Genomic DNA, 6,126 nt, shown 5'->3' with positions numbered 1-6,126 from the left:
CAGGGGAACCCTGGTAAGGCTCACTGGACATCGGTAAAGAATATTCTCAAGTACCTGCGGAGGACTAAGGACTGGGTCCTTACCCTTGGTGGGAGTGATGACTTGAGAGTTGTAGGGTATAGTGATGCTAGCTTCCAGACTGATAGGGATAATTTCCGCTCTCAGTCGGGCTGGGTCTTTACCTTAAACGGAGGAGCAATCTCTTGGAAGATTTCCAAGCAGGAGACAGTGGCTGATTCAACTTGCGATTCGGAGTATATAGCGGCAGGTGAGGTAGCAAAGGAGGCTATATAGCTAAAGAACTTCATTGGAGACCTTGGAGTTGTACCAGCTATAACAGAGCCCATAGAGATTTTCTGTGACAGTGAAAGTGCAGTTGCCTTAGCAAAGGAACCAAGGGATCACGGTAGATCAAGACACATTGACAGAAAATACTATTTCATCAGACATCGAATAGAAGAAGGAATCCTCGTGGTAAAGAGGGTATCATCGGATGAGAACCCGGCAGATCCCCTAACGAAGGGACTGGGTAGGGTTAAGCATCTCCAGCATGCTAGCAGCATAGGGCTGAAGAATGATATTAGTTTTAGTAGTTAGATAATTTTGAAATTTGTAAAATGTAATAGACATTTGATGATGAATAAAAGTTGTGTTTATTTGTGAGTAAAGTGTTGTTATCCCTTGTCAATCGTTTACTATTATTTCTTTTGCATGTTTTGACTTCCAGAATATTTATGTTGTTTTACATATTATTCAAATTATCCATAGTCAGTCATATGTTGGAAGTAGATATGAAGTAAGACTGTCATGAGTTGGTTGTAAAGGTCTAAGATGTTGGACATGGCCTCAACACTCATGAGTGCTCATAAGTTTTGAGTATTGGATTCAACCCACGCTTGCTGGTATCACTTCATCGAATTTATCTCGAGTGATCGCGAGACGGTAATATCATATAATTCTTCAAACCTAGAGATATGACTTGTTAACTATGAGTTAGTTATGCATTGATCGTGCGAAAATGCATTGGTAACTCGATGTTATAAAACGTGCGTTTGTGTGTGATTTAACAAGTAGTAGAATGAGCATATGAGTCGAAGTTTATCTGTTCCTTCTTGGATTAGAAGCTGATATCTGGGCCCCTCGATGATTTTGTTTTGACCCATGTATCGGGCCCGGTCAGAACTAAGTTGATGTGTTTAATTAAGTTCTATGTCAAACAAATCGGAAATCGGGAAACAAACTGTTGGACAAAAGTAAGACATTGTTCCATGTATTTGTCCGGCTGATATCTTGAACAGAGGACTATATGATCACTTGTCTGAAATGGCGTACCATCATCTTCTCAATTCCGAGAAACCTTGAAAAAAGCTACGATTGTCGATCGGTTCCTGAAGTCATACTTGCAGTTATAGTTATTAGACTTATCCAAGTGGGAGACTATTGGATAAGGTGTCTAAGTCCATAACTATTTCTGGTATGTACTTGACCCGACCCGGCATGGTCCATTTGGGTTGCATGGCACCATGCAATTGGATAGACTAAATAAGAGAAATAACACTTGTGGTTTATTAATATATTATAAGTTCTAATATATTAACAATATTATTTAATTAGTTTGATCAACAATTAATTTAGAATTAATTAAGTGATCAAAAGATAACTAATTAAATATATGGGTTGATTATTTAAATCATCCATAACTTGTATAGTGGGCTAAGAGGCTTCATGGATAATCAAGTTGGGTTAAACCCATTAGATGCTCCATGGAGGCTCCATGGGAGTTACAAACCCATGGGTCATGGAAATGAAGAGTCATGACACATTAGGGTTTACATGGTGTAACCCTAGATGTGTCAACACTATATAAAGCTCATGTTTCTCCTAAAATCGGCTAGACATAGACATAGACATATGCATGCTACAGGGCTAGAGCCGATTTTTAGAGTGTTATACTTTCTCTCCAAGTTTACTCCATTGCATTTCGTGTTGTGTGAAGCATTTGAGGCATCACACTTTGGGTGCTAGGCTCACAAGGTTTCAAGGATCAAAATCAACAACAAGGTATGTAGTTCTATCTTTTATTCAAGTTAAAATTGCTCCCCATGTATGCTAGATAGGATCATAACCTTGGAAATCAACTTTACATGATAATTAGACGAACATAGATCCAAGGTTATTAGGGTTGCATGTACACTTAGGAAGTGTTAGAATTCTCAATACCCATCAATATTAGCTCAAGAGTACATGGATCTAAGACAGACGACTGAGATGGTGACAGAGATCATCGAGATGTTTACGGATAAGGATTTGTTTTATGCTAAGTTCACTACTTCAGAGCAAGCTTAGATGAGGAGGTACTTAAGTATGCTCAAGACCGACATCCGGTAGTCCGTGTCCACCCAACATTATGGTAACCTCTCCAAGCTTTAGAATGTCACGAGGAGGCAAGAGATCGATATGGAGCTTCAGATGAGAGAGCAACAGCAGGATCTCGTTCAGTTCTAGGAGACAGAGGGGCCGCACTTGTGGCAAGTGCGGAAAGGTTCATGAGGGTGCTTGTCGATCTTCTTCTGGATGTCACAAATATGGCAAGGAGGTCCACATTGCGAGGGATTGTCATTAGAAGGCCCCGCTAGTGAGCACCATGATTTGTTACCACTATGAGCAGGTTGGCAATGTGAAGGCCAGCTGTCCCTTGCTCGATGTAAGACCGGTGAAGGATCGACTACTGCTTACTTTGAGGATGACAGATGGATGCTAGGGTAGGGCAGATCCCCTAAGGGCTCGGGGTTGTACTTTCTAGCTCACAGCGGAGGAGGCCAGGTCAGCGCCAAAAGTCGTTAATGGTGTGTTTCTATTTATCATTTTGTTAATATATTTTTTATGCTTATAACTGCAATTTTTTAGGTACATTCTTAGTGAACTCTTTGCCTGATCTTGTGCTATTTGACTCAAGTGCGAGTTGGTATTTTGTATCCCAAACTTTTAGTAGGGGTTTTGATATGAATCTAGGAGAGTTGGAGTATTCGTTGCGGGTTTCTATTTCCAACGAATACGGGATTTCTGCATCGAGCATTTATCAGGGTTGTGTTTTAGATATCTTCGGGGTGTCTTACCTGATTGATTTGATCCATATCCCCATAGGATCATAGTAGGGATGGACTGGTTAAGCAGGTTTGGTGTGATGATCAACTGTAAGGATCAGCGGGTGGATGTTCGAACCCCAAGTAGGCAAGAACTGACTATTTATGGAGAGGGTACAAGGATTGTATCCTTTTCTTTTGTTTTTAGGGCTCGACAGTATTGATGGGTTTTGAGCATTCTAACACTCCTAAGGTGTACATGCAACCCTAAATACCTTGGATCTATGTTTTCTCTATTATACATGCAAACTTTCATTTTCCAAGGTATTACCCTAGCTAGCATACAAAATTTTGATACTTGGGTAATAAAACAAGGTAGATAACATACCTTTTGTTGTAGCTTGTTGCTTGGAGCTTTAAAAGCCTAGCACCAATAATGTGAATGCCTAAAGTGGAATCACAAATCACCACTAACACTTGGAAACTTGGAAGAGGACTGTCTGTCTCACAAAAATCGGCCACACTCTTGTATAAAGTCTAGGTTCCCATTTCTTGAACCAAAGGGCTTCTTATATAGTGTGGTTACATTAGGGTTACACCATGTAAACCCTAATGTGCATGACTTTCCACATTCCTCATGATCCATGGGTTTTAACCTCCATGGAGTATCCATGGGTCACCACATGGGTTAAGCCCATCATAAGGAATCATGGATCATTAGCCCACATTATAAGAATGAATGATTTACACAATCAATCCCTATATATTTAATTAGTCTCTTTTGATCACAAAATTAATTCCAAATTAATTCTTGATCAATACTAATTAAATAATATGATTTCATATTAATACATTATAACTTATAATATATTAATAAAAAATAATTATCCTCTTCTCAAAAGTCCAAATTGTTCTAGTGAAGTGCAACCTAAATGGGCCTTGCTAAATCGGGTCAAATACATACCAACAATAGTTATGGACTTAGACACCTTATCCAACAGTCTCCCACTTGGATAAGTCTAATAACTATAGCTGCAAGTACGACTTCAGGAACCGAAAAACAATTGTAGCTCTTAAAACATTGTTGAACTAAAATGTGCCATTTTAGACAAGTGATCATATAATCCTTTGTTCTCAAGATATCAACCAGAAAGATACATGAAACAACGCCATATTATTGTCCAGCAGTTTGTTTCCCGATTTCCGATTTGTTTGACATAGAACTTAATCGAACACATCAATTGAGTTCTGACCGGGCCCCACACATAGGTCAAAACAAAATCATCAAGGGGCCTAAGATATCTCTTTTAATCCTCCAATGACTAAAAGGAACAGATAAACTTCGAATCATATGCGTGTACTAACTATTCATCAAATTGTACACAACATCAAGTTACTGATGCGTTTTCGTAGTATCAATACACAACCAACTCATAGTCAACAACTTGTATCTCTTGGTTTGAAGACTTACATGATATTATCATCTCACGATCACTCGAGATAAATTCCATAAAGTGATACAAGTGAGTGTGGGTTTAATCAAATACTCAGAACTTATGAGCACTCATGAATGTCATAGCAATGTCTAGCAATTTCAAACAATCTACAAGCCAAATTCATGACAGTCTTGATTCAATACCTACTTCCAAAGTATGATCCACTGTGGACAGTTCGAATAATCTTATTATTCTAGAAGTCAAAACATGAAAAATTGAAACAATAGTAAATAATGAACACAAGATAGTAACGTTACTCATAAATAAACAACAACTTTTATTTAATCATCAAATGTCAATTACATTTTATCTATTACAAGTTTCCAAAATAACTACCTAATTATAAAAACTAATATCGTCTTTCAACCCGATGCGCCTCGCAAGCTGCAAATGCTTAACCCTATTCAGTCCCTTTCTGAGGGGATATGTTGGGTTCTCTTCTGACGATACCCTCTTTGCTACAAGGAGTCATTCTTCTATCTTGTGTCTTATGAAGTGATATTTTCTGTCAATGTGCCAAGATCCCTTGGTTCCTTGGCTAAGGCAACCACAATGTCGCTGTCACAGAAAATCTCCATATGCTCCTTTATAGCTGGTACAAATCCAAGGTCTCCAATGAAGTTCTTCAGCCATATCGCCTCCTTTTCTGCTTCGCTTGCTGCTATGTACTCTGATTTCACATGTTGAATCAACTACTGTCTCCTGCTTGGAACTCTTCCAAGTAACTGCTCCTCTATTAAGGGTAAATACCCAACCCGAATGAAAGCGGAAATTATCTCTGTCGGTCTGGAAGCTGGCGTGACTATACCCTGTCTCTCTCAATCCATATCTCCCACCAAGGACAAGAACCCAGTCCTTAGTCCTTCGCAGGTACATGAGAATAATCTTTACCGTAGTCCAGTGAGTCTTACTAGTATTCCCCTAATATCTGCTGACCATGCTCAAAGCAAAGCCCACATCAGTACGAGTATAATTCATAGCATACATGATTGAGTCAACAGTGGAAGCATATGGTAATCGGCTCATCTCAGCTATCTTAGCCTCTGTACTCGGACTTTGAGTTTTTCTAAGTTTGGCATTGCTCTGGATCGGTAAGTCGCCTTTCTTGGAATTATGTATGTTGAACCTCTTCAACACCTTGTCCAAGTAGGTACTTTGACTAAGTCCAATTAGTCTCTTAATCCTGTCTCTCAATATCCTTATCCCTAGGATATAGGCAGCTTCTCCAAGGTCCTTCATAGCGAAACACTTCCCAAGCTAGGATTTCACCTCATGTAAGGTTGGGATGTCATTTCCTATGAGTAGTATATCATCCACATACAGTACCAAAAAGCTAACTATGATCCCACTAGCTCTAACATATACACAAGACTCATCATCGCTTCTCGAAAAACCAAACTCTTTGACTTTCTCATTGAAACAAAGATTCCATCTACGATATGCGTGTTTCAATCCAAAAATAGGTTTCTCAAACTTACACACTCTATTAGGGTACTCTGCATTGACAAAACCCTCTGGTTGACTCATGTAAACATCCTCAGACAACT

Source organism: Lactuca sativa, chromosome 5, assembly GCF_002870075.4.
Source record: "Lactuca sativa cultivar Salinas chromosome 5, Lsat_Salinas_v11, whole genome shotgun sequence".
NCBI lineage: Eukaryota > Viridiplantae > Streptophyta > Magnoliopsida > Asterales > Asteraceae > Lactuca > Lactuca sativa.
This window is presented reverse-complemented; position numbering follows the sequence as displayed.